General features: G+C 48.0%; 1 pseudogene; it reads left to right on the top strand.

Annotated features, from left to right (window-relative positions):
- The window catches only part of LOC127489411 (nucleus accumbens-associated protein 1 pseudogene), a 29340-nt pseudogene that overhangs the window by 3544 nt on the left and 12632 nt on the right, over positions 1-13164 (top strand).

Genomic DNA, 13164 nt, shown 5'->3' with positions numbered 1-13164 from the left:
TGATTTACATGGTTTTTTGAGAATGTTGAATACTCTTACACTTTTTAGTGTATCTTGCTTGTCATTGATCTATTAGTTTTTCATATGTGGTTTATATAATATTTTAAAATATTTATTTATTTGACAGGCAGAGTTAGAGAGAGGCAGAGGCAGAGAGAGAGACAGGTCTTCGTCTGTTGGTTTACTCCTCAAATGGCTGCAGTAGCTGGAGCTGGGCTGATCCAAAGCCAGGAGCCTGGATCGTCTTCCAGGTCTCCCACAGAGGTGCAGGGGCCCAAGGATTAGGGTCATCTTCCACTGCTTTTCCAGACCATAGCAGAGAGCTGGATTGGAAGTGAAGCAGCCGGGATGTGAACCTGTGCCCATATGAGATGCTGGCACTGCAGGCAATGACTTTACCCACTATTCCACAGCAAGGGGCCCAAATTTATATAATATTTGGTTAGTATATTTGCATATTGGGGCCGGCACTATGGCGCATCAGGTTAAAGCCCTGGCCTGAAGTGCTGGCATCTCATATGGCACCAGTTCTAGTCCCAGTGGTTCTAGTCCCAGCTGCTCTGCTTCCAATCCAGCTCTCTGTTATGGCCTGGGAAAGCAGTAGAAGATGGCCCAAATCCTTGGGCCCCTGCACCCACATGGGAGACCTGGAAGAAGCGCCTGGCTCCTGGCTTCAGATCAGCACAGCTCCAGCCATTGAGGCCATCTGAGGAGTGAACCAGTGGATGGAAGACCTCTCTCTCTGTCTCTACCTCTCTCTGTAACTCTGTCTTTCAAATAAATAAAAGAAATCTTTAAAAAAAGAATATTTGCATATCTTTTTGAACAAGAGGCTCTTTAATTTCACTTTAATTTGTATCATATTCCGAGTTTCATCATCTGTGTAATAGTGGTTTCCCAAAAGAAATTTTAAAATATTCTACTTATTTTCACTTGGGGCAAGTGTGGGGAACAAATGTTTTTTCCTTCCTTGAAAGTTTGGAATATTCCATAAGTCATTTTCAACTTCTTCAAAAATTGGCTCAGTTTGTTAGTTTGTATAGTTTTTTAATTCTATGTTATATTTGTGTTTCGGGAAACTGTTTTTCAGAATATAGTGGATTTTAGTGTCTGTAGTTAAATTTTCACCCCTAAGAATTTCATAAAGCTCTCTTAGCACCTTTGTAAGTTCTATGAACTCTGTAAAGATGATTCTGTTTCAATTTCTTGAGAGTGCCTATTGGCTAATTAATTTTCTTAATATTTTTAAGATTTTTTTGTGATGGCCTTTCCTTTCACTGAATGTCAAAAACTACAATTATATCCATATATCATTAATATGTTGTGGCACAGCATGTTAAGCCACCACCCACAAGGCCAGCATTCCATGAGTCCCAGTTCCAGTCCTGGCTGCTCCATTTCTGATTCAGCTCCCTGCAAATACATCTAGAAAAATAGCAGAGGATGACCCAAGTAATTGGGCCCCTACCACCCACATGGTAGACCTGGATGGGGTCCCAGGCTCCTGGCTTTGGCCTTGCCAAGCCCAAAGTGGAGGCCATTTAAGGACTGAACTAGTGGATGACATATTCTCCCTCACGCTCTCTGTCTGTCTCTCTCTCCATATATATATACATATATATACACATATATATGCATATATATTTATTTATCTTCCTCCATCCCTCCCTCTCTGCTGTAAACCCTGCTTTGCTAATAAATAAAATAAACCTTTTTAAAAATAATATTGGGACATAGAAGAAGAAGAAGAACTGAAACAGGAACAAGAACAAAAACAGAAACAGGACTGACAGAGGAAGGAGAGGAAGGGAACAATCAATGGAGTCACACCACTGTGTCAGTTTCCGGGATGGCTCCCAATGACTCATGTCCTGGTGCTCCAGCCCCAGTGCAGTCATTTCCCACACTGACTAGGACTCACCTACGTAATCTAGAAGATATTCCAGAAACTATGGAGTGGGACTTATGAGACCAGATCCTAAAAGATATTTAAATTTCTCCTTTGCTCTCTTTTAAATAAGTTCTGGAGAATAAGCCAGCATCGCAACTTTGGGAGCGCTCAGACAGCCCTCACAGAGAAATCCACAGAGTGCACAACTGAGGCCGACTGCTAAAACCAGCACTGCGTTTCTAGGCACGCGAGTGAGTGTACTGGACGTGAATCTGCCAGCCTCAGCCATACCTTCAGATGACTGCAGCCCAGCCAACAGCTCGGTGCAGCTGCTTGTGCAAACAAGGTACAGAACTATGTATGTCCACATTTCTGGATTTCTCACCCAGAGAAGATGGCGTGTTTCTTGCTTTTAAGCTATTAAATATGGGGGAAATGGTGTACAGTAATAAATAACTGTGAATGGTAGGTGAAATAAGGTCTAAAGAATTACCATTTAATTTTGTTCATTTAGTTTAACTTCTTGAAGGTTATTAGTGACCTTGAAAAGAGCAGTGCAGCAGAGTATGTGATAAAAGCCTTATTAGAGTGTGTTCAGAGGGACTGAGAGAAGAGAAAGTGGAGAGAGAAACTGCAGGTAATTCTTTGGTGATTTTTTTCTGTACAAAGGAACAGAGAATTGGGGCAGTGGCTGAAGGGAAAAGGGTGCTCAGGTTTTGCTTTTGATTTACCAGATAATGTAGCCTGATGTATAAGCTGCTGCTGCTGATTTAAGATATTGGCAAAAATTTCAGTTAAATGTGTAAATGGCTGGTAGGTCCACTGTCCTTGAGTAGTTGAGTGAAAAAAAGATCTAGATCTGTGTCAAGGAATGGGCCACGAGAGGACAGACAGTTCATATTTAATAGGGGAAGGGCAGGCAGAGTACCCACTGCTCCTATTAATGGGTAGGTGTGGTGGTGGGTGCCCTTATTTATTCTGCTTATTGAGAAGCAATGTCATCAAAAGCGAGTGAGAAGGAGAGAAGGTAAAGGAGATTAGAGACGGTGTTGGAGTCATCCATGACAGCACACTGGGATGTAAGTACACTTTCCCAGGGAGTCACAGCAAGGATAATTTAATCAAAATCAGTACCCAGGTATTCAATTTCCATAAATTCCTTTCATACAGTTTTCTCTTTCCCTAAAATAGAATGCCACCTAATGGGTACAGAGTTTGGGCTTAGCAGATGAAAACATACTGGAGATGGTAGTGAAGATGGAATTGCAACAGTGTGAATGTACTCACTACCATACAGTTACAAACACACACGAGTGATTAAAATGGTCACAAAAGTCCATATGATAGTATTCAATTCATATGAGAGTCCAGAATAGGAAAATCTAGAGATGGAGGAGGAGGAGGTGGAAGAATAACAATATTCCTGAAGTTGTACTTATGAAATTTGTATTACTTAAAAAATAAATTTAAAAAAATTAAAGAGCTCAAAGCATGCAAATAAAAAAATCTACAGAGACATATCGTAGATTAGAATTTGAGTTGAGGCTGGCACCGCAGCTCAATAGGCTAATCCTCCGCCTGTGGCGCCGGCACCCTGGCTTCTAGTCTTGGTTGGGGAGCCGGATTCTGTCCTGGTTGCTCCTCTTCCAGTCCAGCTCTCTGCTGTGGCCTGGGAGGGCAGTGGAGGATGGCCCAAGTGCTTGGGCCCTGCACCTGCATGGGAGACCAGAAGGAAGTACCTGGCTCCTGGCTTTGGATCAGCGCAGTGCGCCAGCCACAGCACACTGGCTGCAGTGGCCATTGAGGGGTGAACTAATGGAAAAGGAAGACCTTTCTCTCTGTCTATCTCTCTCACTGTCCACTCTACTTGTGAAAGAAAGAAAGAAAGAAAGAAAGAAAGAAAGAAAGAAAGAAAGAAAGAAAGAAAAAAGAAAGAAAGAAAGAAAGAAAGAAAGAAAGAAAGAAAGAAAGAAAGAAAGGAAAAAGAAAGAAAGAAAGAAAGAAAGAAAGAAAGAAAGAAAGAAAGAAAGAAAGAAAGAAAGAAAGAAAGAAAGAAAGAAAGAAAGAAAGAATTGGAGTTGAATAGGGGCACTTTCAAGAATAAGGGATTAATAAAGGGCACAGGGTTTCTTTGTGAGATGAAATGTTCTAAAATTCATTGTGAACATATCTGAGAATATGCGAAAATCATTGTATTATATGCTGTAAGTGGGTGAATGTTATGTGAATTGTTTCTCAACAAAATTCTCTTTTTTAAACATATTGACTAACTACTGATATAGGTTACATGAATGAACCTCAAAAACATGTCAAATGAAAGAAGCCAGATGAAAGAGACTCCTTATTTAATTCCACTTACATTACATGTGATTTTTGGAAAGAGAATCAGATGTCAAGTGGCATGGATGGGCATACCTCTTGTTCCCTTCCCACCCTTCAGACTCATACCACTCCAAGTAACTTTTCTTTTTTTAAGATTTATTTATTTATATGAAGGTCAGAGTTACACAGAGAGAGAAGGAAAGGCAGGTAGAGAGGTCTTCCATCCACTGGTTCACTTCCCAATTGACTGCAATGGCCGGAGCTGCGCCAATCCAAAGCCAGGAGCCAGGAGCTTCTTCCAGGTCTCACATGTGGATGCAGGGGCCTAAGTGCTTGGGCATCTTGTACTGCTTTCCCAGGCCACAGCAGAGAGCTGGATCAGAAGTGCAGCAGTCAGGACTCGAACCGGCACCCATATGGGATGCTGGCACTGCAGGTGGTGGCTTTTCCCGCTATGCCACAGCGCTGCCCCTCCAAGTAGCCTTTCAACTGATAAAGTTGCAGGAAAAAGATAGGGGCAGGATGGACACTTTTGTGTGGCAGTGACCTCGTCAAATCCAGCTCTAGGTGTGCTTGCCCACTTGCTCTTTAGCAAATCGCCTTGCTGATAACCATGGGGCAAAGTGTGCACAGAAAGATTAGCCAAAAGAGGAACTGACTTGGAAAGCTATTTTGCTGAGATAATTTTTTTAACCCTCAGAAATTACCACATTTGCTTCCTTTCCTTCAAACTTGCTGCTAGGCACTTAACTGAACCTGCCCACCTCATTCACTATGGTTTGGATATTAGTTAGGGTGTGGGCCCAAAGGCACATCTTTAAAGGTTTGGTCCCTCAAGTCTTATGTTAATGATAGTAAATGGGTGGAAACATAATCCGATTGTGATGTCTAGAGCTGGGGCCTTGTGGAAGCAATTAGCTACCTACAAAATATACCTGCAAAGCCATAAGGGAAAATAAACATCATTCCCCCACAAGTAACTTGTCTTAGGTATCCATCTCATTGTGGTAATGTGTGTCTCTCTCTGAAAAAAAAAATGAGTAATACTGCATTCATGCGTAATTCATATCACATCTGGGTACAATGAGTGTGCAATCAGTTTTCAAAGTTCTACAGTCTTCGTTTGGTCACACATATTTTGGAATATTTGTCCATCCCTCCAGTTGAGAACTATGAAGTGTGCAGTGATCAATGAGTTCTCCTCTCCGGATTCCCCTCTTCTTCCTACCTGATCCTCCACTTAAGAATGATTCCTCAAAGTGGAAAGAAGGAAGCAAACTTATACCTTTGTACTCATCAAGGTGTGAACATTCACCTAGGAAACTAGGTGAAACTAAGAGATCAAATAATATTGGATAGAGGAATTATTTCAAATGATCTTTTCTTCTCCATATTCTAAGAAAATATATACTAGTTGATTAGCTGTGACCATCAGAAAATATGCTATTGATAGTGTGACTCCCTTTTCAAACATCATATCAAAAATAAGAACACAGGGGGCCAGTGCTTTGGCATTGCAGATGAAGTCACCACCTGCAGTGCTGGCATGCCATATGGGTTCCAGTTTGAGTCTCAGCTGCTCCACTTCTGATACAGCTCTCTGCTATGGCTTGGGAAAGCAGTGGAGGATGGCCCAAGTCCTTGGGCCCTTGCACCCACATGTGAGACCTGAAAGAAGATCCAGGCTCCTGGCTTCAGATCAGCATAGCTCTGGCTGTCGTGGCTATTTGGGGAGTGAACTAGTAGATGGAAGACCTCTCTCTCTCTCTGCCTTCAAATAAACAAATAAATCCTTAAAAAATAAGAACACGAGGGAGTGGGCATTTAACCTAGTGGTTAAGATGCCGGCTGAGACCCCCATGTCCCATATCACGGTACCAGAATTCAGTTATCAGCTGATTTCTGACTCTTGCATCTTGCTAGTGAAGAACCTAAGAAGCAATGGTGATGGCATTAATAGTTCAGTTCCTGACACCTACATGGGATACCTGGATTGAGTTTTAGGCTTACAGTTTCAGCAGGGGTCAGTTCTGACCATTTGGAGAGTAAAGCAGCAGTTGGGAACTCTATTTACTTTCCTATCTCTGTCTCTGCTTCCTGAGAAGACAACAATTAGAGAAAATGACACATGGGTGTTATGAAAATGAGACTATCATATTCTCTTGCTCATACATCAGATGATAGTGGAAAGTAGGGTCTTTCTGGTGTGCCTGAGCACTGAGTTGGGCCATGGATTGTGGTGGAAGACAGCAAGGGAGGAAGAGGAATATTAGGCGAAATCATTGCCCTCTTATCCTTCTTTCTGAAGTGACCTCTCTAAAGCATCCACTCTTCATCTGGCCCTCAGATTCCCACACATAAATTTACTCTATTCTGCTTGTGTACATGCAATGAAACACACTTTAGCTATTTCTGTGTAAGATGTTGTGTTTGCGTAGAGTGGCTAAAATTGAAACAACAACTTACTAGGCAGCCATGAAGTCTATTTAATTGAATGTCAGAGTTATAGTGAGAGAGAAAGAGAAGAGGGAAGAAGGGAGTGAAGGAAGGAAAGAGAGAGAGAGAAGAGGGAAGAATGGAGGGAGAGAGAGAAGAGAGAATCTTTCATCCACTGGCTCTCTCCCCAGATGGCCTCAATGAAGTCAGGAGCCAGGAGCTTCATCTGGCCTCCCACATGGGTAGCAGAGGCCCAAGTACCTGGGCCATTTTCTGCTGCTTTCCCAGGCCATTAGCAGGGAGCTAGATCGAAATGGAGCAGCCAGGACACTAACCCGCACCCATAGGGGATGCTGACATTGCAAGCAGCAGCTTTACCCTCTGTGACACAATGCTGGCCCCCCGAAATAAAATTCTTAAAGGTCGTTTTTGGTTTCGACTTAAACCAGTCCATATAACTGCCATCAGGTGGAATTTTAAGAACGCTCAAAGCATTTTGTTTACAACTAAACTTTCTCAGTAACTGAACACTGCCAAAAAAAGGCATAACAGATTCAGTCTTTTTATTTAGTTTTAAAATTGTATCTAATTGGCCAGCACCATGGCTCACTTGGCTAATCCTCCCCCTGTGGGGCTGGCACCCCCAGGTTCTAGTCCCAGTTGGAGCACCTGTTTCTGTCCCAGTTGCTCCTCTTCCAGTCCAGCTCTCTGCTTTGGCTTGGGAGGGCAGCGGAGGATGGCCCAAGTGCTTGGGCCCTGCACCTGCATGGGAGACCAGGAGGAAGTACCTGGCTCCTGGTTTCAGATCGGCACAGCGCGCTGGCCATAGCAGCCATTTGGGGGGTGAACTAATGGAAGGAAGACCTTTCCCTCGCTCTCTCTCTGTCTAACTCTGCCTGTCAAAAAAAAAAAGTTGTATCTAATTATTTATATTTTATTTGAATGACAGAGACAGAGATTCCATTCACTACCTCCCCCGCACTTCAAATGATCACAACAAGCAGGGCTGGGCAGGGGGCTAGAACTCAATCAGAGTCTAACATGTGGGTGGCAGGGACCCAGATTTCTGAGCTATTTTGAGAGGAGTCATGGGTTAATAAGCAGTCTGGAAATTGAGGGTAGAAAATGTTCCCCCCAAAAGTTTGTCCCACCATTTCCCTGTAACACTGTCTTCTGCTGCCTTCTCGGGGTGTGCATTAGCAGCCACCTGGATTGGCATGGAAATGAGACTTGGACCAGGCACACTGATATAGGATGTGGGTCTCTTAACTGCTGCACCAATCATCCATCCCTAATCCCCTTTTTATATGAACCTTCAAGGCATTGCGCTCGTCACTGTTGCAGGTGCAGTTTCTTGTATTTGATTCTTAAGGTGGACAGATAACCTTCTGTTTATTAAAATTAAAAAATTAATTTCCATATGCCAAAAAGATCAATGGGTTTTTCTTCACCTAAAGAAATCACAGAAGTGATTCCCACCACCTTCTATAATCAGTGGAGATAGAGAGTAGAATAGTTTAAAGCTTTATAAGACATAGGCTAGTATATAGGACCTACATATAATTCAAATATGGATTAATCCTATAGTACTTGAGGTGAATTTAATGGAATCTGAGGTGGATTTTTGTGTAAAATTGGGAGAAGGATTGTGATGCAACAGTTAACAATGCTGCCTGTGATGCAAGCATCCCTTATCAGAGAGCCTGAGTTCAAGTCCCACCTCCAGTTCAGATTCCAGCTTCCTGGGAGGTAGCAGGTCATGGCTCAAATACTTTTACCACCTACATAGGAACCCATACTGGGCTGTGGGCTCCTGGCTTCAGCCTGGCCCAGCCTTGGCTGTTGTAGTCTATTAGGGAGTGAATAAGTACATAGGAACTTTTTGCCACTTTTTTTAAAAAAAATATTTATTTTACTTATTTGAAAGAGAGATTTACAGAGAGAGGTAGAGACAGAGAGAGAGGTCTTCCATCTGCTGGTTCACTCTCCAGATGGCCGCAATGGCCAGAACTGAGCCAATCTGAAGCCAGGAGGCAGGAGCTTCGTCTGGGTCTCCCACGTAAGTGCAGGGGCCCAAGGAATTGGGCCATCTTCTACTGTTTTTCCAGGCCATAACAGAGAGCTGGATCAGAAGAGGAGCAGCGGGGACTAGAACTGGCGCCATATGGGATGCTGGCGCTTCAAGCCAGGACTTTAACCCATGTGCCACAGCCTCTTTCTTTATCTTTGTTTCTCTGCCTCTCAAATATATGAAAATTAAAGAGAAAGAAACAGTATAGGTAGTCTAGAAAATGTATTAGGTCAATGTGGAAGACTTCCTGTTAGAAAACATCCTGGGGATAAGATGTACAGGCAAGAAGAGGAGTTGATTCCCAGGAGGTATGTGGGTTATTGTAGGTGAGGGGTATGTTATCTAAGTCAGCCAGCATGTGCCTCCCTTTCTTTTCTTCCCTCTTGTCCCCAGAAGGCCAGGTTGGTGCCTCTGAATCACAGCTTCCTTCTTGCTTTCCATGCCCCCATGCTAGACCTCCTTCCATTTGCTTTGTCCCCAGGGGCGGGCCCAGGGCCTGTAGGGCTAGAAGTGCTGGCAGGGGACATGCAACTGACTCATTCCCCTCCTGACCACTCCCAGAAGCCTTTCACCTTGGTTATGGCTTCCTCCTCCCAGTCCCAACTCTAGTGCTGACCCTGCAATGGCATTGTCAGCAAAACACTCTTCTGACTACACTTATCCCACGGACCCTGGCCCATCTGTGCCTTCTCATCTGACAGCTGACTGTCCCCAGGATCCTTGAGCACTCTTGCTCAGGAGTCCCTCCTACTGAGTGTCAAGAACCTGATGAGGCTGAAGATAGAGAGCACTGGCTATTCTACTTTTCTGTGACTGCTTAGCACCCCAATGACCCATGGGACCTGCAGTAAAGTCCAGCAGCTCCTGGGTACTTGCCACCTTCTCCATAGGCTACATCCACCCTACCTGGCCCATGCCTTCCAGGTACACTGGCAGGACGGGGCACAGCTGTGGAGGGCTCCTTATGAAGACCATGGGAGGTGGGACCTGGCACTTGGACTGCTAGGTCTGCCGGACCACAGGTATTCTGAGGGCCCCTGCTGCTGTGTTGGTGGACTTCCTGGAGGAAGGACAGGAGTCACTGAGCCAGGATCCTCTCGATTCAACAAAGCATCAGTAATGGGGCAGCAATCATCCTCTAAGTGGAGAATTCTTTCCCTCCAGTGTCACTGGGGCCTAGAGAGAAGCCTCAGTGAGAGAGCTGGCAGTCTTGAGCCTCCGGAGTGAGGGCTGTTGCCCCTCCTCAACCTTGCTTTGCAAGAGGCAGACCCCTGTGTGGCTTCCTTGCAGGGTGTCCTGGTGAGCATTTTGAGCAGGTGGGCTGCAGGAAGAGCTCGGTGCTGGCTGCCCTCACTGGGGAGCTCCACAGGTGTCCACATCAGTGCACCCCATCCTCAGCTCTGCTCCTTGGTGGATACTTGCCAAGCTCCTGCTGTATGTTGAACCTCTTTTTAGGGGTCAGGGATCCCAAAGGAACAAGATGTGGTCTCTTTCTTGAAGAGTTTTCAGTGTGGAAAGAGGAAGGATGTCAAGAAAGTGAGTCATTGTACTGATCAGACCAGAGTGCATTCAGGGCCGTGACCATGAGGGAAGGACACAGATGGGAAAATATCCTGTGCCTGCTATTCCTCAGAAAATGGGGCTGTGCAAGGGAGGGGTCTGAGAGGAGCACAGGCTGGGGGAGGGCCCTCTTATTCCCAGGTGAGAATGAGGTCCATGTGGTGACCACATGCCTTTCTGAGCACCTGAGCAACCCAGATAGGAGAACTGCTGGGCTCTAGCCAAAGAGCCTCATTTGCACCCCGCACTGCCAACATCTGCTAACTCATCTGAAACATGAAGGGGGACCCTGCGTAGAAGCCTGGGAGGCTTCTGGGGGTGGGAGCTGGCATGCAAGGACCCAGTGGGGAGCTGGTCCCATGCTGCTAGCTTGGATCTCTGCAGGGGCTCTCCACGGCTTTGACCTGGACACCCACAAACCCTGGATCCAGTTTTCTGCCATCCAGGACAACATCTTTGAAAAGACATTTGCTACCCAGCTGTGCAGGAGGCTTGTGCCTTCAGTGGCAACCTCAACATGAGTGCCTGATCCATTTTTTTAAAAAGATTTTTATTTATTTGGTTGAGAGGTAGAGTCACAGGCCGTGAGAGGGAGAGAAAGAGAAAGGTCTTCCATATGCCACTTGTATATTATTATTGGGTATAGTGGAATATTTGAATACAAACATATCATAAACTGAGTGAGCAATAGAACTAGGCCTTCCCTTCCCTTTTCTTTGTGTTTAGAGCCTACCAGCTCCTCCATCCCAGTTTGTTTCTTTTTTTTAAAGATGTATTTATTTATTTGTAAGGCAGAGTTACAGAAAGAGGAAGAGACAGAGAGAGAGGGAGAGACAGAGAGCGTTTCCACCTTCTGGTTCACTCCCCAAGGGGCCACATGGTCTGAACTGGGCTGATCCAAAGCCAGGAGCCAGGATCTTCTTCCCAGTCTCCCACGTGGTTTCAGGAGCTCAGGTACTTGGGCCATCTTGTGCTGCTTTCCTAGGCATGTTAGCAGGGAGCTGGGTCAAAAGTGGAGCAGCCAGGACTCAAATCTGTGCCCATATGGGATGCTGGAACTGCAGGGGCCCCCACACTTGAGCCCTCACCGCTGCTCCCAAGGTGCGCATGTGCAGGGAGCTGGGCCCGGAACACAGTCTGACCCGGGATGCCCTGGTCTCAATCCCCACACCAAACAGGAGCCCCCAGGTCCCCGCTAGACGCGGCGCCCAGCGCTCAGGTCGGAGCTCAGCGGGGAGCCCGAGAGGGGAACGCTGTGTGCAGGACCCCAGGGCAGGCCGGGAGGACGCCCGCTCCGTCCATCAGATCCCGGGTTCCAGCCCCAGCTCTGCTCAGGACTCTGGCTGCAGGGGTGGCTTGGGCGCTACCGGGCAGCACGGGGAGACCCCAGTGGCACTCCCGCCCCAGCACTGCAGGCCTGGGGAGTGACCTGGAAGGCAGCTGGGTCTGACTTCTGCCCCCAGCACTGTGTCTTCCATGGCACAGCTGTGGACCCTAGTTCCCGCGCTACTGTCAGCAATGTGGCTCTGCTGAGGGGTGGGGGACACGGAGCAGCCCACCGTGACCCCCTGGGCCTCTGGCCGTTCACTTCAGTTAAAGGGGAAGAGACCCAGGAAGTGTTAGGAGTCAAGTGTACCGGAGGTGCAATCACGGAAGGCTTTCTGGAGGAGGTGGCACTTGAGCCAGGTCCTGTAAGGGGACAGGCAGCCAGGTCAGGAGAATGAAGGCGGCTGTGAGAGGCCGACGCGTCCAGCCCCAGGGGTGCTGCTTCCAGAAGACATCCTGGTGGCCACCGCCAAGAACATGCCTGGGGACAGCGTGGATCTGTTTGGAGATGGTGCGGCAGAGGACAGCGGTGCAGCCAACGGGCACCTGTGGCTCACGGTCATCATGGGGAGCAGGAGCAGCGCATCGACCTGCACATGATCCGGCCGCACATGAAGGTGGTCACCCAGGAGGGGAGGTCCCCCGGGTACCCGTGGTCACCCATGAAGGGGAGGCCCCCCCAGGTGCCCATGATCACCCACGGAGTTGAAGCCACCCCATTACCACGTGCTCACCCACGGAGGTGAGGCCTCCTCAGTTACCATGTGGTCACCCATGGAGGTCAGACAACCCCCCCCCGGGTACCCGTGGTCCCCCATGGAGGTGAGGCCCCCCCAGTTACCATGTGCTCACCCATGGAGGTGAAGCCACCCCGGGTACTAGTGCTCACCCACGGAGGTGAGACTCCTGGGTACCCATGGTCACCCACAGAGGTCGGACCCTCCCAGGTACCTGTGGTCACCCATGGAGGTCAGACCCCCACCCCCAGGTACCCGTGGTCACCCACGGAGGTCAGACCCCTCCCGGGTATCCGTGGTCACACACGGAGGTGAGCCCCCCCAGGTACCCGTGGTCATCCGGGACGCCAGACCCCCTGCTGGGCCCGGAAGACCCTCCGTGCCCCTGCGTGGCTCAGAGCCCAGCGACGGCCGCCCTCACAGGTTACCACAGCGAGGGCCTCAACGCCATCATCGTCTATGCCGCCAGCTTCCTCCAGGACAGCAGCTGCCCGGACTACCACTAAGTCCTGGAGAACCTCTTCCTGTGAGCGGGCGGGGAGGGGCCAGGAGTGCAGGGCGGGCGGGAGGCGGGGAGGGGCCAGGACGGGCAGGGCGGGCGGGGGGCGGGGAGGGGCCAGGACGGGCAGGGTGGGCGGAGGCAGGGCGGGTACCGCTCGCCCGGGCTCCCCCTGCTGGCCCACTCTCAAGGCCTGGGCCTTTCTTGTAGGTAGGCCGGCGCCGCGGCTCACTAGGCTAATCCTCCGCCTTGTGGCACCGGCACACCGGGTTCTAGTCCCTGTCGGGTCGCCGGATTCTGTCCCGGTTGCCCCTCTTCCAGG

Source organism: Oryctolagus cuniculus, unplaced genomic scaffold (genome assembly GCF_964237555.1).
Source record: "Oryctolagus cuniculus unplaced genomic scaffold, mOryCun1.1 SCAFFOLD_69, whole genome shotgun sequence".
In the NCBI taxonomy this organism is placed as follows: Eukaryota; Metazoa; Chordata; class Mammalia; order Lagomorpha; family Leporidae; genus Oryctolagus; species Oryctolagus cuniculus.
This window is presented reverse-complemented; position numbering and strand designations above follow the sequence as displayed.